Source organism: Leptonychotes weddellii, chromosome 1 (genome assembly GCF_054177405.1).
Source record: "Leptonychotes weddellii isolate Sample4059 chromosome 1, ASM5417740v2, whole genome shotgun sequence".
NCBI classification, from domain to species: Eukaryota; Metazoa; Chordata; class Mammalia; order Carnivora; family Phocidae; genus Leptonychotes; species Leptonychotes weddellii.
In genome coordinates, this window is record NC_138369.1 from 43461735 (window position 1) to 43488404 (window position 26670).

Consider the following 26670-nt stretch of genomic DNA (forward strand, 5'->3'; position numbering starts at 1 on the left):
GAAGATGTGGTATATATATATATAATGGAATATTACTCAGCCATCAAAAAGAATGAAATCTTGCCAACTGCAGTGACGTGGATGAAGTAAGAGCATATTATGCTAAGCAAAATAGAGAAAGGCAAATACCATATGATTTCACTTACATGTGGAATTTAAGAAACAAAACAGATGAACATATGGAAAGGGGGGAAAAGAGAGAGAGAGAGAGGGAAGCAACCCATAAGAGACTCTTAACAATGGAGAACAAACTGAGAGTAGATGGAGGTGGGTCGGGGATGGGCTAGATAGGTGAGGGCACTTGTTCTGATGAGCACTGGGTGTTATATGTAAGTGATGAATCACTAAATTCTACCCCTGAAACCAATATTACACTATATGTTAACTAACTATAACTTAAATAAAAATCTGGAAGGAAAAAAAAGAAGAAGCCCACAACTAAGAAGCTGAACATTTGGTGCCTATTCCTGCTTCTGCTCTGCACCCTCTCTGAGGCTTTGCTTTCTCATCTCTAAAATGGGTTTGCCAAGGGCTGCCATGCCTATCTCACAGGTAAGTGAGAGAATCGAGTAAGGACTCGTAAGTAACAGTATCACCTCCGTAGAGCTTTATAGTTTGCAACACACTTTCAAAGTGCCATTTCAGTCTTTGTGAGACATGATGGTGACACAGAGGTGAAATGACCAGCTCACAGCCACACAGCTAACAAGGGGCGAACCAAGACTCGCACACGGTCTTCTGGCTGCTTGCTGGGTGCCATGTCTCTGAGATCTAGCACAGGGCCAGGCACACAGCAGGTGTTTAATAAACACTTGAGTTCTCTCTACAGTGCCATGCTGCCTCCAAGGCTGAAGCCTACTAGGCCAACATTTCCAGGACATCCCCGCAGCACTTAGCACGGTGTGCACCCCAAGGCATGCAGGGGAAAGGAAGGGAGTGTGGTGGCTTTCACAGCTCCCAAGAGAGTTTCAGCTTGGGGAAGGTGCATTACAAGTCACCTGGGCCATGCACAGAACAAGACTGAGGAGGGGACACCCCAGGCTCAAGAAGGATAAGTGGAAATTGCTAAGGAACTTTTAATAGGCACACAGCTGCCCTCAAAAGACAGGCCCTTTGGTTCCCACCCACAGAAAGACAAAGAGAGTTAATAAGAGTTACAGTGGGTTAGTGGGGAAGCCACAGAAAGCAAGGCAGGACAGGAAGTTATTCTCGGCCTATATTTCCCCTTGCCCTTCTGCTCTCCCACCACTGTTCTTTTGGCTGCAGAAGCAGGCAACCGCATGGTGTACCTTCAGCCACCACGATGGACTTGGGGGTGGAGTGGGTCACTTCAGGGTTGACCCAGTTCCTGCCTGCAAGTTTTATCAAAGCAACTGGAGTCGGAAGGCATGGGCAAAAGACCTACCCTGCAATCACGCCAGAAACCCAAACACAGCCATCCTCTCTCAGTCCTGCTCATTTTCCAAATCCTCGTGTGACTCTCACCGACTCTGTGAATCCATTTCCTGGCCAGTGCAATTCCCAGTGAGTTTCTCTTGTCTTAACTGTAATTCCAAAAGCTTACCACCCTTCCCACTGTAGAACCTGAAGTGAAAAAGGCATTAGCAGGCACCTGCCAACCTCCTCCCACGGATGGCAGGGATTGATTCTTTCTTCGGCATCCCAAGTAAATTGTCCACTAGCTTCAGCTTGAGCAAAAGGAGGCTCTCAACATCATCACAAGGGAGCCCAGCCCTTTGGACAGTTGTCACTGTGTGCAGACAACAGATGTTTTGGGAAATGGAGGCAGCTGTGGGCTGTGGCAAAAAGCGCATGTGATTTGGAAGCAAGAAACCTGGCTTGCAATCCAGTTCCTGAGGCCATGAGCAAGGCACTTGCTTCTTTAAATTTGGGTTTCTTCCTTTGTGAAATGGGAAGGATAATATCCCCACATTTCACAAGGCTACTGAGAGGTGCAAATGAAATTTTGTGTCAAAGATATTGGGAGATACCGCATTCTGCACAGGCAGATGGTATTAGTATTCAAAGACCCAAGAAAGTAGGCATGAGTAGGAATTCCTAGCATTGGCCATTTCTTTGGCTTTAGGCACTGAAGGGCCAGTGAAATGGGAAGGTGACTGTAGTCCTTTTGGATTACTGCTGGGACAAATTTCCAAGAACGTAGCAACTTAATACAGCACAAATTTATTATCTCGCAGTTCTATGGGTCAGAAGTTCGGGTTGACTCAGCCGGTTTTCTGCTTAGGGTTTTGTAAGGCTGAAATCAAGGTGTCTTTTGGATGAGCTCTTATGAGAAGATTCTGGGAAGAGTCCACTTCTTTGTGGACTGTGGTTGGAGCAGAATCTAGTTCTTTGCAGTTATAGGATTGAGGTCACCATTTCTTGGCCAGCTGCCAGCTGGGGGGTGCCCTTAGCTCTCAGAGGGCTCTCTCCAATCTTTGTACTTAGACAGGGCCCCTATGTCTCAGAGCCAGGGCTGGTGCAGTGTGTCCTATCCTTCTGACTTTTCCTCTGGTACATCTCTCTTCTGCCTCCAGCCGGAGAAATTTCTCAGGTTTAAGGGCTCATGTGATTAGACTGGACCTACTGGAGAATCCAGAATAATCTTCATATTTTAAGGGTGTTATGGATTGAATTGTATCTTTCCCCCCAAAAAAATACAGGTTGAAGTCCTAAGCCCCAAATATCTCAGAATGTGACCTTAATTGGAAATAGGCTCTAACAGAGGTAATCAAATTAAAATGAGGTCACAATGTAGGCTCCCATCCAATATGCCTGGTCTCCTTATAAAAAGGAGAAATTTGGACAAGGAGACAGACATGCACAGAAGGAAGATGTGAAGACACAGGGAGAAGATGGGCCACGTAATGGAAGTGATACATCTACAACTCAACGCGCAGCTAGGACTACCAGCAAACACCCGAAGCTAGAAGAGGCAAGAAAGGATTCTCCCCTAGAGCCTTCAGAGAGGACATGACCCTGCTGACACCTGGATTTCAGATCTCTGACTCCAGAACTGTGAGACAATAAATTTCTGTTGTTTTATGTCACCTAGTTTTTGATGCTTTGTTACAGTAGCCCTGGGAAACTAATACAAGGGTCTTAACCTTAATTACATCTGCAAAGACTCTTTGCCATGTGAAGTAACATTCATAGGTTCCCAGAGAGTTAGGGTGCAGACATCTTGGGTGGGGGCATTATTCTGCCTACCAAACTCATCCAGTGATAATCAGACCTCATACTTCAGCATACTTCCTTCCCTGACATTCACTGAGCACACTAAGCCCAGAGGGAAAGGCCATAACTGGGAAACTCCGAGAAGAGGCGAAGGAGCCAAGATAATGGCCCAGAGCAGATGCCAAGTCGCAAAGAGAATTATGAGGGTCCCGCTTTGTTAGAAACAACACATACCTGGCTGACAGGGAAGAGTGTACAGCTGGAAGCCACATTTCCACATCTTTGCAACTTACTATTGTCTCACTTTCTTCACCCTTTGAATGGGGATTATAACATGTCACTTCATAGAAATGTAGGAGTTAAATGAGGTAACGAAAATAAAGAACACCTCGTACTCATTACAGAGCCTGGCATGTAGTAAGCATTCAATAAAACTTAGCCATTATAGTTACATATCTATTATACAGATGTTTAATTATGTGTATATAAAAGATTGTACGTACACACACGTACACACATGCGCACACAAGTCCAGGAGAATACATTCTACAGTGTTAACAGTGATGACATACGGTGGGTGGCAAGAGCTTTCAATGTTTTATTTAGAGGTTTATATACCTCTATGATATTTCCATTTTTACAGTAAAAATGTATTACTTTTATCATTTAAGACTGTTCTTAATTAAAAACACATATCTCTCTGGGAAACCAGTTGAGCACATCCTTCTACACCCACATAGCGGCGTTCTAATACTGAAACACAAATTTGTTATCACACACACACACACACACACACACAAGTGCATGCACGCGCACATACACACACACACGCATACACAGCAAAACAGTCCCTAAAGACCTTCTCACTCCCCTCAGCCTTCACTCCCACCCCCCAACCTCAGCCCCTCAGCCCCTCCGCCCCCGCAGCTATACTCCCCAAGATGAAACTCAATCCTCTGCTTCTAGCCTCCTTTGTGGAGCCAGAGACCAGCACTCCAGCAACTGCCCCCACCGCTGTAAGCTCCTCCCCTAGGAGCTCCATTCTGAAAGGCTCTTTGTTGCTAGGCAGAATGCTTTTGGGGGGCCATTTGGAAAACACTCTTTGCAGACATTTCCATCCACTCCCAAGGTTCCCCTCTAGTCCAGGCCCCCCTGGGTTGTGCATCCCCTCAATCCCCACCCCCATTCAACCAAGCAACTAATTCACATACAGAGATTATTGAGCAAGGTGATGCCAGAGTCCAAGGTGAGGAAGAAACATAATATGCCACACAGTTATGGCCTTTAACAAAGACCTGTTTCAGTAAGTTGAAATGATTTTGTTTCACAGAACAGCACAGGGATTAAAAGTATTGACTTTGCATCAGACTTGACTTGAATCTGAACTATAACAGTTACTAGTTATGTGACCTTCACTCAACACCAGGTTTTAAGTTTTGGGGGCCTCAGTTTCTTCATCTGTCAAATGGGGATCAGCTTGCCTCACGTTTTAATGTGAAGGCTGAATGAATTATACATGTAAATACACCAGCACCTAGAGGAAGTGGTCAATAAATGGGTGCTGTTGATGTCATTATTATTATTAGAATTACAGACACAGACATAGGCCCTGCCCTGTAGGCATTTGGGGGTCTAGACGGAAGCTAGGCAGAGCCACTTGAAAGTTCAATGAGATCTTGACCACAAAGTAAAAGGCATTTACCAACCCAAGAAAGTAGACATGAGGCCCAAAGGAAGCTAAGGGTTAAACGAACAGCAAAGAGCTAGTTAGCTACTTTCATAGGAGAGATTAGAAGGTGGAGGTTATCCAGCCCAGCCTGGCTCTTCACCCTGGCACCTCTCCTCCCAAACCTCTTCCCCAGCTCCAGAACATCCCTTCCCAACAGAAGGTAGGAATCAGCTCAGGCCCCACCCTGTGGCTCCTACAGTGTGAATCCCAGCGTATCAGACAGAATAGAATCCCACCTTGTTCCCAAGCCTTGAGTGGGTGTTATTCCAGTCACCTGTCTGGTGTACCTTGCTCTTACCAGACTGGGGTCTTCCCCTAGAAGGCCTTGCACTAGATTCCCAAGGATCCCAGGTGCCCCTTTGTAGTATTCTATCCACCTACTGGGGGGCAGGAAGAGGGCAGTCTGTGGTTTTGGAAACACCATGAATCCCTTTGCCTGCCTGGATTCCAATCCCCTTTGGGCAGGCTGGGCACCTTTGGACACCCTGCCATGCCTTTGCCACCAGGTTGTGCCTCTCTATCCCCATATGCCTGGGCTGGGCCTCTCACTAGCTACCCTGTGTTTTGGAATAAGGCAGAGAGAATCAAAGCTGTAGTGGCTAGAGAGGGAGGCTCGGTGGGAGAAGGAGCCTTCTGTGAACTGGGCTGACTGCAGGAGGGGAGGGTGGACCAATGGCACCCAGTTTGTAAGAGGGCTGCTGAGCAAATGTTGAGAAATACTGATGTCTGAGATTAGAGGGGAAAAAGGATTGGGGACAGAGTGTAATGAGCCCTGGATGCCAAGCCTGATCCCTCCCGAAAGGCCCCTGGGAGGATTAGATGGGAGTGGGTAGGCACACGGAGCTCAGCAAGGCACAGTGCTGGGAGCACTCTACTTTAAACCAAACCTGAATGCTCAGCATCCTCCAGCACAACCATCCCTCAAACCCTGGGGCTGGCAGAAATGATTACCAAGCCCATTTCAATCCCCCCTCCCCAACATACCACAATAATTACACTTTCTTAAAGAGCACCAAGTTGTCTCAAACATCATTGCCTTTGGACTTTGCAGTTTCCTCTGCCAGGAACATCCTTGCTCTTCGCTTTCAAGATCTAACTTACAAGATGCCTCCTTTAGGGAAGGCTTGTCTGCCTCACCCAGAAAGAATCCTTCGTTCTCTCCTCTGTGTTCTCACAGAATCCTGTGTGCCCCTCTATTACTATATTTACCACACCACCTGGTGATGATTTCCTGTGTGTTCTGAATCTCCCGTTATTGCTACATTGCTGGCTTCCTAAGAACAGGGTCCTGTATTATAAATTCTATAACAGCACCTGGGACACTCAATAAATGCTTGCTTGTAATAGCATTAGTACCACCTTTTGGGGCACCTGGGTGGCTCAGTAGGTTAAGCATCTGCCTTAGGCTCAGGTCATGATCCCAGGGTCCTGGGATCAAGCCCCATATTGGGCTCCTTGCTCAGTGGGGAGCCTGCTTCTCCCTCTGCTGCCGCTCCCCCTGCTTGTGCTCTCTCTCTGTCAAATAAATAAATGAAATCTTCAAAAAAAAAAATATACCACCTCTTACTGAATGCCTACTACATGCCAAGGACTCACTAAGTACGTGAGATAGACAATCTCATTTAATCCTCATATAACTATACAAACTACGTATTACTTACCTCATTTTACAGATAAGGAACCTGTCCTTTGGAGAACCTGAGCTAAATGTGAGATGAAAGCGTGAACCAGCTTGAGTAGGTCAACTCCAGTTCTCTCCAAAACCAAGCATGTACATATGACCCCAGGAATAATTATGCCATGTCCTTAGGTAGCCCGAAGTAGATATTATTGCCAGTTATTGAAATCTACTCAATTTGAGTCAGTCCAGTCAATAAGCTGCTCTTGAATAAACATCAGGGGCATCTGTTATTCTACAGAGGAGCAGCCTGTCATCTGGACAGCCCCAGAGCAAGGTTAATTATCTCTTTCTATAGCCAGTGGGTACTAAGTTCTCCCTGAATCTTACTTTTTCTCCAGCAAAAGAGCTTTAATGGCAATCTCTCTAAAAGGCAATGTGCCTCCAAGATAAAAAGTCAAAAAGAAGCAGCCCAGTCAGGGGATTAATTGAGGAATGGGCTGGGCAGGATTTAATCACTGTCGCCCAGGAATGGAGAGTAGATGGGAGGTAATTAGGGGGAGAACCACACCAGCACACACAGAAACTGCTAAGCGCTTCGCATCCATTATCTCGCCACACATCACCACCCTTTCACCTCTTCAAAAAAGCACCGTCTTTGCCAATCTCCTAATCACAAATCCAGTGGGCTGTCTCAGCCCCAGTCCTCCTCATCCTCTCTTTCTTGCTGGAACTTGCCCCACCCCACTGCCTTATATGAATCTTGTCTCTGCCGCTTCTTTCTCTTTGTTCCTCCTTTTGAGAATGTGCGCTCCATTAGGCCTCACTCTCTTCCTGTGTTAAGCTCTTCAGTCAGGGCCCTGCCCTCAGTCTCTGTCTCATTCCACTGGAGGTTTGCCCCCCTGGGCATCTCACCCCAGCCTGTGTAAGATATGGCTTGTACCAATCAGCCACACCCTCAGAACACCCACAAATCTTTGCATTAACCATAAGGGTGCTTAGGGAAACAGAAACCAGGTCCACAGTCAGTCTCCCAAACTCATTTAGCAAACAACCCCCTGCCAAAGGCCTATGGGAATAAGAGATTTGTTTCAGTGTCCATCCCAAATCAGAAGACATGGCTGGTGGGAGGGGGAACTAGGGGAGGGAAGGATACAAGAAGATGATCATAAAAAGCAAGGATCAAACCACACTTACCAAACATGTGCTTTTCTGTATATTACACTTTACACAGGTTTTTAAAGGCCCCAAACAAAACAAAGAGCAAACAGCGGAGAAATCCATGGTCTAGATCAACAACACTGGATAACTGAAGCAGGAGCAAGACAGGGAAATATTAGTTCACTTTCCTGTTCCTAATAACGCCTATGGGAAGACTGAGCAAGGATTATGGATTACGGGCAGGTAATTAGCGTGTCTATTTGTAGTGTTACGCAATTACAGGTCTTCAAAAGACTGGTGGAGAGTTGCGGACCTAGAGGGAGGGGTGTAAAAGATCATCTAATCCAACTTTTCATTTTATAGATGCAGAAACTAAGGCTGGAAAGGAGAAAGAGTCACGTCTCAGCCCAGTGATCATCTGCCACACATGCCTCCTCTACCTTTCCGTCCACTGGGATACTGATCCAAAATGCTATGGACAGGGTTGCAGAGGTGCTAGGAGAGTTGAGGCACAGTGTTTCCTGGACTAAAGGAAAGTTCACTGCAGCTTGACATAGCCTGTTACAGCAAAGCGCATCCTGGCTCTTGGATGCCATGTCTTTTCTCCCTTTGATGTATGATCACTTAATTCCCTCCTTGATTGCTTTTCAAAAGCAATCTAAATTAATGCGAACCCACAAAGGGCATGGCTTTCTGTGAATAATTAGTGCATGATAATAAATGCAAATAAGGAGAGATGCAAAGTTGGGTGAAGACCTAGTGCTCCTGGCTCCCTGGCCCACTCACTCTCTTCTCAATGGAAATTCTCTTTACACCATTAAAGAAAGGGTTTTTGAGGAAACTTGGGAAAGGGTGGTATTTCTGAATAGGCTGTTGGGTTCATTAAAGGATGGCAGAGGGAAAAAAAAGAAGCTGAAAGAATCAGATCAGTGAGGCTACAGGGTCTTACCCTTCTGCTGGAGACAAAACACTTGTCCAAATTTCTGCCATTTAGAAAGGAGATATCACAGTCAAGGACCCACCATTCCTCAATCCCATCTATGCAGAATTTCTTCCTACATACCTTTAGATCTAGCCAATCTTGTCTCCTTCCTGTCTTTGCCTGAAACCAAATGGTTCCCACACCTAACCTTTACTCCTGTTTTTGCCCCCACCTGGAATTTCCCCATCTCCTGACATAGCCATGTCTTAGACATCTTTCAGAGCCTTTCTCAAAGTCTTCTCTGACAACTCTACTCTTTTTAGAAGTCTCCTGTTACTCCAGGGTGAGTGGCAGAAATTGTTAGTGCCCACCAATATCTGCATTTCTTCCCTCTTTCCTGGGCACACAGCTGGACTACATTCCCCAGCCTGCCTTACAGTCAGGTGTGGTCACAGTGTCTGAGTTCTGGCCAATAAAAGGTGAACACAGTAGTGCATGCCCTTCCAGGCCTAGCCCATAAAGAATTCTCAGCTGTGGTCCTCTCTTTCCCCATCTATGGCTGAGTGGAAAGGACTCCACAGGCCTTGAGGAGGAGCCAAGCCACAGGATGGAAAAAGCCTGGGTCCCTGAATGACTGTGTGGAGCAGACTCCCCTCAAAATTTAAAATGAGTTCAAAATAGACCTTTAGGGGAGCCTGGGTGGCTCAGATGGTTAAGCATCTGCCTTCAGCTCAGGTCATGATCCCAGAGTCCTGGGATCAAGTCCCGCATCGGACTCCTTGCTCCATGGGGAGTCTGCTGCTCCTTCTCCCTCTGCCCACCCCCCTGGCTCATGCTCTCTCAAATAAATTAACAAAATCTTAAAAAAAAAAAAGAAAAAGAAATAGATCCTCGTTGTGCTAAGCCACTGAGATTTTGAGATTTCTCTGCTACAGCAGCTAGCTTTACATATTTTATCTAACACAGGATGACACACAGATTTTATTTCATATGCCAACTCTGACCTATGGTAGTGGCTGCCCACAACTCGGCGTTGAGATTGTTGAGTAGCATCTGAGCATGCTAGGGAAGTCTGTCATAATTCATTAGTTATGTTTGCCATGGCAAAGTTTTTTTACAAAAAGTGGCAATGATGTTTTGTTTTCCTATCTCTGACTTATAATGTATTTTAGTACCTAATTTAGCATCTGATTGTAGACATCCTTGTACTGTTCTTCCACTGCTCTGTGTGCTTCAATCTTACCTCCCCTATAAAGTTATAAACTCCTTGAGGGCAGAGGCCACCTAAAACAGGACATATAAATGTGAATACTTATTAAGTTGATTTAAAAACCAAATTCAAAGGTAGAAATACAGTGTGTTCAGATCTTCAGTAGGGCTGTCTGGAATATTACCCAGAGAAAACTGAAGTGTAGGAAATGTTGCATCCAAGAGGGCAAGCTCCAACCTATCCTTAGCTAAATGCTTACTAGTCCCTTCTGGAAGTCAGTTTTTATCTACTGTCATACTTAATGGGAAGAATTATGTGGGAAGACAATAAGAAGATGAACTACCGGGGCACCTGGGTGGCTCAGTCATTGACCGTCTGCCTTCGGCTCAGGTCATGATCCCAGGGTCCTGGGATCGAGCCCCACATCAGGCTCCCTGCTCAGCAAGAAGCTTGCTTTTCCCTCTCCCACTCCCCCTGCTTATGTTCCTGCTCTCACTATCTCTCTCTCTGTCAAATAAATAAAATCTTTAAATAAAAAAAAAATAGGGCACCTGGGTGGCTCAGTTGGTTAAGAAGATGAACTACCTGTGGAGCCTGAAAATAGGGGTCCCCACACCCCTTTATTTAAGATTACAGTTATTCAAAGCTGTAATATCATCTAGTCCAGAGAGAGAAAACAGATGTCAACTCAGGAGCCATTTAATCAATTTAACATGGCTGACTGAGGGCTGTATTCAGAAGATTCTGAGATCATATCTGAAACCAGTAAGAAATGAGGGAGAAAATCCAGAAGTACTCCCTTCTTCATATATCTGTCCCTCCTGAGCTAATCCACCCTCATCATTTTACTATAGCCAAATTAAGTCCCAAGAGGAAGTGTTGTCTTACCCAACATCACTGAGTAAGTTGGTGGAAGAACCAAGACTCAAACTCAGGTGTCCCTATTATCTCCTTTTTTCCCATTATTCCGTTCAGAGTTTAAGATAGGAGATGGACTTAAGAGTATAATTTGGAGATATGGATAATCATAATACTCTTTACCATTTATTAGTGCTTACTATGCGCCAAGCACATTAGTGCTTTTCATATATAATCTCATTTACTCCTGCCAGAACAATTAGAAAGGGGGTACAATCATCCTCACTATACAGAGGAAATTGAGACATGAGAAAGGTTAAGTAACCTGCCCAAGATCCCAGGACCAGTAAGTGGCAGAGGGATTTAAACACAGAGAGGAGGAAACATTCAGAAAAGAAAAGAACTGGATTTAGAAACATCCTCACATAATCAGTGGAAGATTCTGGTAATTTCACCAATGCATACAAAGTCAACTCACATTGGAAAAGTATCCCAGGAAGCCCTGGCAATCTGATCAAAGCTCCCAAAGGCTGCAGCAGGATAAGGAGGGGAGAGTCTGGTTACAGGAGCAGGGAGCACCAGTGAGTGATTCAGAAGACAGGAGATGAGAACAGGTGAGTCAGCAGGACTCAGGTAGGACACTGAGCTCTTGGCATGAACATACAGGTCTCCTCATAATCCCAAGTATGACAAGTTGGCCCCAGAAAGTCCCATTTTGCTCAAAAGACTCCTTCAAACTAAAAATGTGGTATAATGGAATAGCACTGGCTGGCTCTGATCCCCAGGGCTTGCTGTTTCAGAACAGAGGGAGGTGCCCATCGACGTATTTATAGGCTTAAAACTGGCATGCAGCTAAGCTACCTGGGGATGCTCGGCATCTGTCTCAGTGCACATTTCCCCCAATTTTTTGTTTCGCTACGTTTTAATCAGCCAGCAATTTTGAGCCTGAATTATGATTTCACACATACCCAGGGCCAAATGACTGATAAATAAATAAATAAGCAAGCCCCATGATCAAAACAGAACTTGGGGCCAGCAGCTCGGCAAGGACAGCCCCCTGGGAACAACCCCCACCTGGGATCAAAGGAAAGTCAAATGGTGTGTCACATCTGAGGATTGGGGACGCTGGAGGAAGGACAGGCCCACAGCCTTGGGCTCAGCCAGCCCAGGCCATACACTGCCACTCAGCCCTTTGTTCCATGACCTTGGCTTGGAAACTTCTTTCCTCCCCTCTCTGAGCAAAATCCTCAGTTCCTTCAAGGCCTAGCCCAAATGCCAACTTCTTCAGGAAACTTTCACTGACTCCATCCCTGCTCCATCTCTACTTCCTGCAACAAAACGTCACTCCTCCTCCTCCATGCTGCCACACCTTTCCTTCATGGCACTTTACTGCACCACAATGCGCCCTCTGAAGTTAACCTGCCCCACCAGCCCCCCCTTAGCTCCTCAGTACAGGGGCTGCGTTTGCCTCAATTCTATGTCCTCAGCTCCCAGCCCCATGCCACATGTTTCTGGAATGAAGGGGATAGGAGGATGGGAAAGAACACAGGTGTGGGCCACCCTCATTCACAACCTTAGAGAGGTTTAGGGAACAACCTGGAGGCAGGGCCAGGCCCAGGTTCTGTGGTCACCAGGATGATTATGTGGAAGGCACTGGAGAGAAAAAATTGAAATGTGACACATGGCCCCAACTTTTTATCATGAGCAAGTATTACTTTTATAATTGGGAAAACATAAAATAAACATTTTTTTAAATGGACTTCATGTTCCCCATGTTCCCCATACAACTTGTCATGATGAGCAGCGGGTGTTGTATGGAAGTATTGAATTACCATATTGCACACCGAAACTAATATTGCACTGTATGTTAACTAACTAGAATTTGAATAAAAACTTAAAAAAATAAAAATTAAAAATTAAAAAAAATAAAGGCACTTACAGTGTTTCCTATTGTGTGGGCAGTGACCGATGAATGACAGGAGGTATTTACACAGTGCTTTGGGTACACAAGATGGGAAACTTGGCCTGGCTGGGGGTATTGAGGAAGGCTTCTCACAGGAGGGATGCTTTCCTGGAGATCTGAGGAAGAGTGACTATGGCAGGAGAGGTGGAAGGGAATTTCAACCAGATGGAACGGTACATGCAAAGGCACAGAGGCATGAGAATGCAGGCTACATAATAGTGGGGTGCCTGGGAGAGAGTACTGGATGTGAGGTTGGAGGGTGTACAATAAAGGGTTAACTCAGCAGGCCTGGGGTGCTCAAACCTTGTGCTTTCCAAAGAAAGGACCGGTCCTTGACCAATTCCTGGGAGATAAACTCTGAGACACTGCCTGACAGTGTCTTTGTATACCTGGGGCTTTGGGCCACACCAGACAGTGTACACTAATAATGTGATTTATGGTGAAAGCCTATATTTGTGTGCCTGGGGCCCTGGACCTCTACGGGGGGCTAGAGACTGAGTAGCTACGGTCAGTCAAATGAAAGATCCATGTCTATGTAACTGACCCCAATAAAACCCTAGACACCAAGGCCCAGGTGAGCTTCCCTGGTTGGCCATATTTTCTTTGCGTTATTACACATCACTGCTGGGAGAATTAGCACTGTCCATACAACTCCACCGGGAAAGGATACGTGGAAGCTTATGCTTGAAGTCTCCTGGACTCTGCCCTATGCCCCTTTTCCTTTGCTGACTTTAATCTGTATCCTTTCGCTGTAATAAACCATAACTATGAGTGTAATAACTTTTCTGAGTTCTGTGACTCCTTCTAGTGAATCATCAAATCTACATGTGGTCTTGGGGACCCCCACCACAGAGGGTCAAGTAAGAGCAGAGCAAGAAGAGCTGGCAGGCTAATGAGTTTGAACGTCACCTTGAAGGAGGGTTCTAACATGGGGCTGGCACGACAAGGTCAGATACGCACTTCTGGAAAGTATTTCAGACTGCAGTTGGGAACGGCTGAGAGAAGGGGACAGGGCCGGAAGCAGGAAGACCAAGACCAGGGAGGGGAGTGCTACACCAGTCCAGGTAAGAGCTGGTGAACGCTTGGTAGTGGGCAGTGGCCATGAAGAAGCAGTGAACTCAAGAGATATTCAGGAAATAGATGCAACAAGGCTTGGTAACCAAATAGACTTTGGGGTGAGGGCAAAAGTCAGGGATAAGGCCCAGGTTTCCAGCCTGAGCAACAGGACAGATGACAGCATCAGTCACTGAAATGGGAAATCCTACAGGGGGAAGCTGATGTTTGGGGGTGTCCTGACTCCCAAGCCCAGCCTGGCTTCCTTCCTTATATTCATTTCTTAAAATTCAGGGGCAAAGAGGTTGCTTCAACTGTTCTTTTTTTCTCTCCTTGAAGCTGTCCCTTCAGCCCTTTGTCTTCAGTGACCACTTACACATTGCTTCTCCTTAAAAACCATCAAAACATGTACTTGGCAGATCTCCCTGACCTCGATTTCTCTGCTGGCAGAATCACAAGAAAGGCATTAGCGCCTTCTGTGAAATGGGGAGCCAGGCAGAGGAAATACCTGGGTTGGGTGGCAGAGGCCTACAGAACCAAGAGATATACGAGGAGATTTTAATCACCAAGATGGGGTTCTGGGCCAGACACTGGGGAGGTAAGACTCAGATCTCTGTTACACTGGAGTAGGCATGGGAGGCTGATTGAAGCAGCGAGAAATAAGGCTCTTTGGTCTGCACAGAAAGTCTCCCCTTGGCCTGGGGCTAAGCTGCACTTCATGGGCTTCCCAGTAGCAAGGAGTCAGTGTGAGCTGTGGTCCCTCCACACCTGGCCCCAGACCCAGACACCACGAAGAGCAGCAGGGCCTTCAGGGCAAAGGTGATCCAACCTGTCACTAAACCCAAGGACAAATCCCCCATCTCCTGGCTGTGCTCTGAGGGACCCAACAGCCCCAGACAGCAGCACAGCACCTGCAGCACCCCTTGGGAGGTATCACTGGGAGACACTCGTTACCAGACTCCTTTGCCCCTCCCGCCCATCACTGTGCATCCCAGACAAACAGCTAAGTGTACAGCTGGCCTCTGCCCTCCTGGCCTTCCTCCTTCATTGGCTTATTCCACAGTTACAAAGGCCTGAGCTGCAAAAAGGCTTCCAATCCATTCTACCCAGAAGAGTGCCCAGAATGAGAAAGGTAGAGAGTAGGTGGAGGAGGAATGGAACCCAAATGGGGACACTGATGCAGCGTGAGCCTCTCGCAAATTCTTTTCCAATAAGGGAAAATGGGAAATGGTTGAAAGCACAGGCTCTGGAATTAAGCAGACTGGGGCCGGAATCCCAATTTGGCCACATGCTGGCTGTGTGACTGGGCAAGTTACTGAATATTTCTGGGCCTCAGTTTTCTTATCTGTAAAAGAGAAAGAACATGGGCGCCTGGGTGGCTCAGTTGGTTGAGCGACTGCCTTCAGCTCAGGTCATGATCCCAGGGTCCTGGGATCGAGTCCCACATCGGGCTCCCTGCTCCGCGGGAAGCCTGCTTCTCCCTCCCCCACTCCCCCTGCTTGTGTTCCCTCTCTCGCTGTGTCTCTCTCTGTCAAATAAATAAAATCTTTAAAAAAAAAAAAAAAGAGAAAGAACAAACCAACCCTACCTCACAGGATTGATACATGGATGAGAGCAGCTAAGGCCTAAAATGCTGAGTGTTCAATAAATGTTACCTGTTTTTTATTGTTGGCCCTCTAAGCCTGGGGATCAGAGAGGAAACTTGTGTGTTTCGTCCTGTAGGTAATACACAAGTCGTGGTCCAGTAATGCTCCCACTCAGGCTGGAGTGCCTAAGAGCATCACATAGTCTGAGTCTGTGCAGAGCTAGAAGCGTCCCAGAGATCGTCCGATCCCTCTTTTCATGGGCGAGGAAAGACATGTCAAATAGCTCTCCCAAAATCACACAGCAAGGTACTGGCAAAGCCAAGACCAGAATGCAGACTCCAGACTTAACAGTCCATTGTTCCTTCCTCTCCGTGGAAACTTCCAAAAACAGAAGAGAGGGTGCTACAAGTCAGGACGTGGAGAAAGCGTCAAATGACATGCCACAGTACAGCAGACACTGTTGGTGCCCCATCAGCTCCCCTTTCCCAGGCCACGCCTGCACTACCATTCAGCTGCTGTGTGGGCTGCCAGTGGCTTCCAGCTGCCCCCTCCCCTGGACAGCTCCCACCCTGCCTGCCCAGCGCGGGGAAGCTGCCTCCCCCAGGAGGTTACACCCTGTGCTATGCTAGCAAATGTTTAACCACCAGCTCTCTAGTAGCGGGGGAGGAGGGAGCCCTGGTTTGAGTGCCACTTTCCCTGGTGTAAACACTCCCACCAAGCCACCAACATGACATCACTGACTGTGGAGTTGTGAGATGACAGACAACAGCCCTTTGTCCCATGGTATTTCCACCAAAAAGGTATTAGCAGGCAAAAAGAACCACAAGAGCACCGAAAGAAAACTGTAGTAAAACAATTAGGAAGTGAGGAGTTTTGAACATCTATTACTATTACTATTGTTTTTAATATTGTTTATTTAATTATATGTTTATATAATTTCATTTTAATAGTGGCTCACAAAATGCCTAAAAATCCGACAGTCTGCTCCAGTGAGCCCTTAGGAGTCAGTTCCAACCCATCACTGATTTACATTCCATTCCAGCCCTGACAGCCTGAGACCTGTGACTGACATGGGGGTGCAAAAGTCTGGCCGCCCCATCTCATCCAGGGAACAAGTCAGTAATATGACTAATTCTGGAGCCCCCAAGGAATCAAGCCAAGGCTAGACTTAAGGCCTCTTCCCCCTCAGCTCCTCCCTCTACCCTCTCCTGAGGCCCTCTCCCCTTACAGGTTTTTCCTGAAGGGCACACCTTCAATAAATCACACACACCAAGCCCCCGTCATTCCTGACAGGAAAAGCTACCTCCTCTTTTAAATCGCCCTCACTGCTGGTTTTCAGTGAAGAAGAGATTCATAGGGGCGCCTGGGCGGCTCAGTTGGTTAAGCGTCTGCCTTCGCTCAGGTCATGATCCTGGGGTCCTGGGATTGGGCTCCACATTGGGCTCCCTGCTCAGCGAAGAGCCTGCTTCTCCCTCCCCCGCTCCTCCTGCTTGTGCTCTCTCTCTCTGTCAAACAAATAAATAAAATCTTTTTTAAAAAAAGAAGAAGAGATTCATATAGATAACAGGGTGTGCTGGGCTGCAAAGGAGACAAATTCTCTTGAAATCTGTCACCTCTGAATTCATCATTCTGCTAATATCAGATGTCAAAGCTGGAAGGAAAAGTTAGGCTTTTGATGCCAACATCCGCCGCTGGCTGCTTCATCAGGCAAAGAGGTAGCCTGTTTTCTAAACTAAAATCTACAAGCAGAGCTGGTTTAAAATATATCTTGAGGAGACTGTCTTTGCCATTTTGTGGCTCTGAACTCCAGATACCCTTCTTAACCTCTCTAGGCCTCAGTTTACTCACTCGCAGATAAGACAATAGTTCCTATTTATTTCAATATCATTTCAGTAACCATGAAGTGTTTTGCAGGACAACTGAACAGTTTACAAAATGTTCAGACCTAGTGTCTCATTTAATCTATACGATTGTGTGATGCAGGTATTCTTACTTAACGGGCGGGGAAACAGTCTCTGAAAGACCTTGTAACTTGTTTATGGTTGTGAGTGGGTCTCAAACCTAGATCCCGTGACCCCAGACCACGCATCTTGAAAGTCTATAAGTGGGGCACCTGGGTGGCTCAGTCGGTTAAGCAGCTGCTTTCGGCTCAGGTCATGATCCCAGGGTCCTGGGATCGGGCTCCCTGCTCAGTGGAGAGTCTGTTTCTCCCTCTCCCTCTGCCTGCCTCTCTGCCGACTTGTGCTCTCTATCTCTCTGTCAAATAAATAAATAAAATCTTTAAAAAAAAAAAAAGTCTGTAAGTGTATCACCAATGTCTCCCACAGCATAGTCTTCAGAATCCGTTTTATACATAGACTGCTAGAGTTATACATATATTATCTATATAACTATATAGATGTCCACGGATAGAGATATAGTTGCTAGTTATTACTCTTTAAAACAGATGTCACGGGCGCCTGGGTGGCTCAGTTGGTTAAGCGACTGCCTTCGGCTCAGGTCATGATCCTGGAGTCCCTGGATCGAGTCCCGCATCAGGCTCCCTGCTCGGCGAGGAGCCTGCTTCTCCCTCTGACCCTCCCCCCTCTCATGTGCTTGCTCTCTCTCATTCTCTCTCTCTCAAATAAATAAAATCTTTTTAATAAATAAATAAATAAATAAATAAAAAAATAAAACAAGTGTCACAATCACATAATGTTGTGTTGAAAGTGTTAACGGCTTCTGGGGCGCCTGGGTGGCTCAGTCGTTAAGCGTCTGCCTTCGGCTCAGGTCATGATCCCAGGGTCCTGGGATCGAGCCCCGCATCGGGCTCCCTGCTCAGTGGGAAGCCTGCTTCTCCCTCTCCCACTCCCCCTGCTTGTGTTCCCTCTCTCGCTGTGTCTCTCTCTATCAAATAAATAAAATCTTTAAAAAAAAAAAAAAGTGTTAACGGCTTCTTCGCTGCCATGGGACTGTCACATGAATGGTAAATCTTCAAGAGAGAACAGAATCAAATTAACCAATTTAGGTAGAATCTCTCCCTTAAAATTAATATTCTAGAGGACACTTTGAGAGATGTGAAACTACCCTCTTGTAGGTACTGTTAGTTCTATTACTACCTTCCGCTAGGTGGCTGTTGCTAGAAACAGGTAAACTCCCTCCTCTGCATCACCACACTAAACGGGCATTCTACCAAAACCTATTGCTCAGGGATTAAGTACACTTACCAGTAAACTGGTATAATCTTGTTATTTACTGAACAGTTGCTTTCTGGTAAATTTGCATAAAATACACTATCTTTGGTAATAACATCTTTGGGGGAAAAAAAAGAAAAAGAAAACTATTCTCAAAAATCAAGAAAGCAAACAACAAAAAAAACCTTTCAGGCCCAGAGTAATTAGACTGATCACTGCCTATGTATTTGCTTCCAAGGACAAAACTTTGGATGGTAAAGATTTCCTTTATCATGTATTTGATTATGGCCAGATATTTTCAGAGAAGTTGAACGTTCTATGGATGTCCATGTGGCCTAGTTGCATGTGTCAAACAACGAAAAGGTATTTAATATTTACACTGACGGGGCGCCTGGGTGGCTCAGTCGTTAAGCATCTGCCTTCAGCTCGGGTCATGATCCCAGGATCCTGGGATCAATCCCTGCATCAGGCTCTCTGCTCGGCGGGAGGCCTGCTTCTCCCCCTCCCCCTGCTTGTATTCCCTCTTTCGCTGTCTCTCTCTCTGTCAAATAAATACATAAAATCTTTAAAATATATATATTTACACTGTCTTTTATCTGTGTTCTACTGTCTCTCTATGCAGGCCCACTGAGTGAAAGGTAACACTTCTTCTGAGGCTGCTCGATTTCTGTACACAGTGATAAGGGAGACTGGGCCAATAAAGAAGGAATAAATCCCTCTTCTTTTTTTTTTTTTCCCATTTATAATTTTAATCGAAGCACTGCTATTCATTTTTTTCTTAACTCTTTCTTATAAGCACCAAATTTTAATAGCTAAGTCAATTTTGGGGGAAAGAAACACCATCAAAGAACTTCCCTCCAGAACAAAACAATGATGTTCATTCCTCCAAACAACCAAATTCGAAGTCTACCAAGACAAAAACAAAAAGCCCCCCCACACACACACAAAAAAAGTAACAAAAATCACATTCTAGGGGTTCAGTGCATTTAGCAGCCTTCGCTGTGCTGTCTAATCATCCTTCAGCTGACTTTCAAAAAAATTAACACCCTAGCGCATCAAAATATACAGTTTCCATTTGCTTTGTTTAAATTAAAAATAATAATTAAAAAAAGATGGGGCGCCTGGGTGGCTCAGTTGTTAAGCATCTGCCTTCGGCCCAGGTCATGATCCCAGGGTCCTGGGATCGAGCCCCGCATCAGGCTCCCTGCTCCGCAGGAAGCCTGCTTCTCCCTCTCCCACTCCCCCTGCTTGTGTTCCTGCTCTCGCTGTCTCTCTGTCAAATAAATAAATAAAATCTTTAAAAAAAAAAATTAAAAAAAGAAAACTTGAAGGAAATCACAATCAATTGCCTGACTCATTTCGATGTCATGTACAGCATATGAAGGTCAGGAAGGCTATTTGCAGCACACATGATTAGGAGAGATTGGTCTTCAAGGTTTAGCTTTCTTCCAAACAGTGTAAAATACCCACAATTCCAAGTGTGAAGGAACACAGACGATCTCCTTTGAGAATTCCACAGGACAATACAGGCGCCCGAGCTGTTCTTCATAGAGCGACAAGGCTTCTGTCAAACTGACACAGTTACCCTGTGTAAAGTATTTCCCATCCTGTTTCAGTACTTTCATTGAGAGGTCAAGAATCAGTCTGAGAAACTCCCTTGTGGAATCTTCTGGAGATGTGGAGATTGGAATGGCTGTCAAATCATTAATCACATAATCAAACTCTCTCCCTTCTTTGGCATACCTCTTCAGTACTGGAATACAGTCTTCTATTAGAACCTGATAGCAGTCTCCTTTAAGATTGTCTAAGACGTTGCCACATGTTTTCCACATGTATTTCTTACATCCATCAATCACCATTTGGTCAATCTCTACCATAGTGACCATCTTTGGTTTCAGTTTGACTATTTCACATAATATGCCCCCGTCTCCACCCCCAAGAATCAGCACGTCTTTGCCACTGTAGTCTTCTTTTCCACTGCCCATGATGGCCTGGGTATACGCCAAATCACTCTCTGCCAGATTAACATCCCCACTAAGGATGAGAATATTTCCAAATTGCTTCGAGTGTAGAATTTTAATGTTCTGATAAGGTGAATCTTCATCATACACCACTTCATCTATGTCATACTCAACCGGGCGACCATCAGCAGAGGGCCAGTATCTGTCGATAGCTCCTCCCGAATTATGGATGGTAATCACTTCACCCGCACAGCACCGTCCTGACTCAATTCTTTCATTCTTTCTTCTACTTTGTTCAAAAGACTGTCAACTTCTTGGCCTTGCGAATCACCGTCATAACTCTGAAGATCCAACAAAACCAATCCATGTGGGTAAATTCTCAAACTGGCAAAGCTGCCGTTTTTGTTGATGTAGGTCGCTAGATAACTGTGGTCTTGCCAGTCGTGCACCGACTCCGTCATCCCTTGCTCCTGGAAAATGGACCGGAGGCCTTTTAGAATGGTCTCGCCATCAGCTTTGGCGCCGAGCTTCAAGTCGAGCGTGCCGTGCCGTGCTGCTGCCATAGTGAGGAGAGGCCCTGTGCCAATCCTGGGGGAGGGGGCCGCGGGAGACTGGGGGACCGCACGGCGTGTAGGGCTGCGGCCCCAAATCCCTCTTCTTATGCGATGTGCTTGCAAGAAACAACTTCAGGGCCAGCTTCCTGGATACACAAACTGCATACATACAAGCTACCTAGTGCCCAGCGCTCAGGAGGGTGCTTGGTTTGGTGCTCTGCCAGCGCTGTCTGGAAATTCGTAATAATTTTCAAATAAGGGGCCTTGCATGTTCATTTTGTACCGGGCCCCGCAAAGTGTGTAGCCAGTCCTGAATAACCAATATTTAATTTTAAGTTCCATGAAGGCAAAGACCGTATCTCTATCTATTCCCAGCACCTAGCATTGTGGCCAGCACGAGAAAGGGGCAAACTACATATGTATTGAATGAATAGGTGCAAGGAAAGGGAAGAAAAGAAGCCAGTCCCTCCTCTTCTCAGAAAGGCCTAAAACCGCCCTTACATTTTGAAGGTCATTCAAATGTAAAACAGGATCAGTCAGCAAGTGAGGATGAAAACTCACACACAAACAAGCTGGTAGAATAGGCCAGCACACAAAACCAAACTCCAGCCTGTAGGAAGGCAAGCAAGAGAAGGACAGGAAGCAGGCAGACACACTGCCCTCTCCCCAGATAATGGTACGCTTTCCACCGAAACTCCAGGCGACAGCCAATTTCAGAAAAGAGCACTAACCTGAATGGGATGCATTTTCCTTCCCATCCCCATCTAATATGTGCCCCCCTTCTTTTCCTTTCTAAGCCTGCTATCTCTGATCCCCAGCACCTCTCAGCTGCTAAAAGCCTGAAAGGTTTAATCTCCAAGAAGGATGCTCCAGGGCTCTGTTATCAGAGTTACTTAATTCTGCATTTGCCACAGGCTTAATCATCTCCGTCAGACCACACTCCTGTGACTCATGCACACACACTTGCTCTCTGGGAGCTGAAAGTTGTTATCACTTCATCAGCACCTCAGAAGCATTAATAAAGTGCAAATACGTAGTGGCAAAGGTGGCGGATGGGGAGGGTGTTCTCGGTGTTGTGTTTTTGTTTTCCAACACTGATGTTCTAGCAACACTGACTGAAATTTTAAAAAAAGAAAAAATCACGGCATTTTACCCCCACCAACAACTGAATGGCATTCATTTTCCCATGTTTCTTCTCTTGCTCATTTCACATCATTGTCATGACAATAAAAACGTCTACATGTTGCTATATTGCCTTCAGAGGCCTTGTTTCTAAGGACTGAGTAATATTCCATCAAATGGCTGTGACCATCTGTTAGGAACTAAATGCATGTGTCTGCCCCCATGCTCCTTTGTTGAAGCCCTAACCGTCAATGTGCTAGTATTTGGAGGTGGGGCCTTTGGGAGGTAATCAGATTCAGATAAGGTCATGATGAGGTGGGGCCCCCAGGAGAGGATTAGTGTCCTTGTAAAAAGAGGAAGAGACCAGAGCTCTGATGCCCACTTGCCTGCGTGCACACTCTCTCTTTCCCTCTCTCCCCACCATGTGATGATAGAGCAAGAAGGCAGTCATCTGCAAGCCAGGAAGAGAGCCCTCACTGAGAACCTGACCATGCTGGCACCCTCATCTTGGACTTCCCAGCCTTTGGAATGGTGAGAAATAAATGTCTGGTTTTTAAGTCACCCAATCCACGGTATTTTGTTAGAGTAGCCTGAGCAGACTAAGATGCCATCCAACACTTAGCTATTCTCTTCCCGTTGGACATTACATAGGTTGTGCCTTTGTTTGTTATTATAAGTATTGCTGCAATGATTATTTTTGAAAGCATGGAATCTAGAAGGGAGTAAAATTGCCTTCAAATTTTGGCTATGTCTTTTACTAGCTGGTGAGACCCTCAAGGGAAAATAATAGTATTTCCACCGCAAAGCATGGCTGATGAGAAAGTGTTTTATAAAGTGTCTAACACTCTATATGTTTCATTATGACTGGATGTGCCAAGCCCTGTCCAAAAACAATTGCAAACATGTGATACCTGTCCACTGGAAATCTGCCACTGAGAAAGAAAGCAGCTGGAGGTATTAAACAGAGGAACTATGACAAAAAAGAAGTAGGAGGCCAATATTACTCTAGACATTAAAGTACAGATGTTTAAGAAAAAAATCAAGGCTTCAAAAAAAGGCTTTAGGAACTACAAAATGCCACATAGGTTACAGGTTGGCTAGTAACCATGAAAATGGCATTTAAAAGCAAACTAATTAGGGCGCCTGGCTGGTTCAGTCAGGAGAGCATGCAACTCTTAATCTTGGGGTCATGAGCTCAAGCCCCACATTGGGTACAGAACCTACTTAAAAAAATTTTTTTAATAATAAATAAATAAAAGCAAACTGATTAAAGCAGGGGCTGATAATATGGCAGTTACATGCAAGGCATCATTTATGTGCTTGGATGAAAAAAGAGCATTAGCCAGAAAGGTAGTAAACTGGGTCCTTTGAGGATTAGAGCCATGAACCATGAGAAGAAAATTATTTGTCCTTTAAATGTCACAATATATGTTGTTTTTAAGATAAATAAGCTATATTATCAAAACTAAAATTGTCTTATTTGAATATACTTTATGAAGACCCTATTTACCACAAGGATTATTGTGTTCAGTCAGTAAATATTTATTGGTGCCTATGACATGATATTATGCTACGTTCTAGGATAAATAGAAAGATGAAGAGGATGAGCTCCCTGCCCTCAAGGAGCACATAAAAGCCCATGATTAATGTGAGTTGTGCTGTCCTATAAAAGTACCTGCAAAGTGCTATGGAAGAAAAGGAGGAAGTTAATCTGCCCAATAAAAGGGTGTTCAGAAAAGGTCTCACAGTTGAAGCCATTTTTGATCTGGATCTTATTGGATAAGCAGTTTCCCAGGCAAAGAAGGGGAAAAACAAACAAACAAACATGAATATGTATGTGCATCCCTGAAATAGAAAGCAGAAGAAATTCCAGAACCCCAAAAGACAGAGTTCCAGGCCACATTGCTTGGAATAGTGTAAAGTTACCTGCATCATCAATACCTGTAATGTTTGCTTCAAATGCAGATTCCTGGGCTCCACCCCAGACCTACTGACATGGTGGGGTCCAGCAGTCTGTGCCTTACTAAACTCCTCAGGTCACTCTGACACATGCCAATGCTTAAACCAGTGATACCAACAACAAAATGATACTTTCAAAGCACAATTCAAGTCGCAACTGCCCCCTGAGATCATCAGCCATCAATGGTTTAGAAATGCATCAATGAAGGCCATGGAGCAGGAAGAGGGGTGAGCATGGAGGTACCTCCTTCAAGTCATTTCCAAAGACTGTCCCCCACCTCCCTGCCCTTGACAGCCAGCCAGTGCTGGTCCAGATAGACATATTCTCTCTAATCAGGCAGACACCATTCTTTTGGATTAAAATTGGTTTTCCAACAGGAAGGCTCAGTGACAACAGACCGAACATGAAGGACAGTGACAGGAGGCAACCATGGACCACTCTTGTCCCCTCTCGACCACCACCTCTACCTCTCACAAATCAGGCTAGTATACCCCAAGACCCTGAGTAAGGAAAGGGGCAAGGAAGCTCCTCTGATGTCCACTGGTGGTGACTGAACCAGTGTTGAAGCTCAGGTGACGGAAAAGCCCGGAAGCCAAGGCAGATGTTCAGCCAAATTAAGTGGTTCCAGGAGAAAATGAAAGCTTGCCTGCCCAGACATCTGGTGTCCATTAACCTCCTAAGTAGAACTGCAGCAGAGCCATCTGCTGGAACAGACTCTCAGGAGGCAAGGAGCTTCCCCCACCTCTGTGTGCCTTTGCACGCTCCCAGCAAAGACTTGGCCTCAAGAAGGGAGAGAAAGACACTGGCCCATTTACCTTCAGGGCCCTATAACCGGTTCCTCCCAAACTTGGGGGCCAGTAGAGAGAACGGTTGAGAGACCCCCACCATGGGGCTCCAGTCAAAGCACTAGATGTTAGCCACCAGGGGAAGTGAACTGATGTCAAGGACAGCTTATTCAGTATCAAATGCATGAAACACACAAGGGGATGCTGTACAAGGATTGTGGGTGCTACTGGAGAACCCTGATTTCTGAGTGGCGCAACTGACAAAGAAAGAGAGGAAAGAAACTAACGTTTAGTTAGGCAATGTGCTAGGCATTTTCAGATACATTCATCTTATTTAATCCCTACACCTCTATGCCCTAGGTGCTATTATTTGCATTTTACAAATGACAAGGCTGGAATTCAAACTCAGGTCTTCAAAACTTCCAGAAAAAGTCCAATGCTTCTGTCAGTGGATACTGTGCCACAAATTAAGCCAGTTTTTTTGGTTAGGAGGATGGGTGGGAGGGATGGGGGAAGGGCTGTTACAAAAGCTATTTGTGCGGCTATAACAAAAGATTATGCACGGATGGGGTTTGCTGCCTTTGATGCTTTTGAAGATGACCAGACTGAGGCTTGAAATGTATCCATGGAAACTGGTATGGTGGGAGCGGAGGCCAAATTAGCTCACCCTTGCAGCAGTTGGGCTGGGGACTCTGGAGACTGTTCCTTGATGAAGAGAGGGTGGTGTCAGCTCCCACTTCATCTTCTGGACTCGGCCTCTCCTGTCCCCACAGCTGGACCACCTAAAGGCTCAGTCTCCTCCCAAGACACCAGCTAATCCAAACACCAGGCTTTCTGTGAAGTCAAGCCTTAATCACCCTCTGAGCCCCCCGTTCCAGGGGGCTGAAAACTCACCTGAGGAGGCCCCAGGACAAGCATAACTCTGACTTTCACTATCCATCCCTGCTCTGGCAAAGACCTGGGCCCTCTCCATGACCCTTACCTGCAGCAGAGGTTTACCGCCCCTGTTCAGACCTCCAGATGGAAACTGCCCATCTGCCTCATCCTTGAGCCCTCTCCTAGATTCCTACCCCAGCTCCGTCCACCCCTTCGAAACTCTTCTTTCGCTCAGTGGGAAGCCCCAAGCTGACATTCTGCCTGATTCACCACTGAGCGTGCAGGCCTTTGATATTGGGTCTCACAGCGTACACCTCTATTTTTTCTCCTGCCAGCGTACGTTCCCCACTCGAGAACCTCGGCACTTTTCCCCGGCTGCCTGCAGGGTTGGTGGCCCACAGCCTTCAGCTGAGCCTCTTTCCAGACAAGCTCTAGAGGGTGAAGAAAGCATATGCCTTAGGGAATGACTTAACCTCTGAGTCAGATTCCTATGATAAATTGCTAAATGAACACTGGGGCTATTTAGACCCCAAGGCAGAAGATCACATGTGACAAAAATCCTAGGGAGCAGGGCCTTCTGTGCCACTCAGGAAAGTGGAGAAGGGTCTGCCTGGATGATAGAATACATTAGTGGAAACCTTAGGGCGCGGCCTCTCAGCTCTGGGCAGCTCACTGGCCTAGGGGAAGCCACACCCCCCACACTCCCACCTAGTCTCCTGCACCCTGCGGCTGGAGCTGAGCTGGACCTATCTCTGCTTCCACGGGATTCGGCTCTGAACTTTATCTCTCTTTCTGTTGAACACTACACTGCCTCAGCTCCCTGAATATCCTATCGGTTGAGAGATAAAATGAGAGAAGAGGGAGGGGTATGTACACAAAAGCTCTCTTCCAGCTGCAAAATAGAAATTCTTTTCTCTCCTGCCCCATAGGGGGAAAAAATTTCACCCAAACACTGTGCCAAA

General features: G+C 46.0%; 1 protein-coding gene and 1 pseudogene across 7 annotated transcripts in view; both read right to left on the bottom strand.

Annotated features, from left to right (window-relative positions):
- Positions 1-26670, bottom strand: part of SRGAP3 (SLIT-ROBO Rho GTPase activating protein 3) — a 331526-nt gene that overhangs the window by 172501 nt on the left and 132355 nt on the right. The window lies entirely within an intron of this gene.
- On the bottom strand, positions 19754-21038 carry LOC102737669 (spermine synthase pseudogene; annotated as a pseudogene).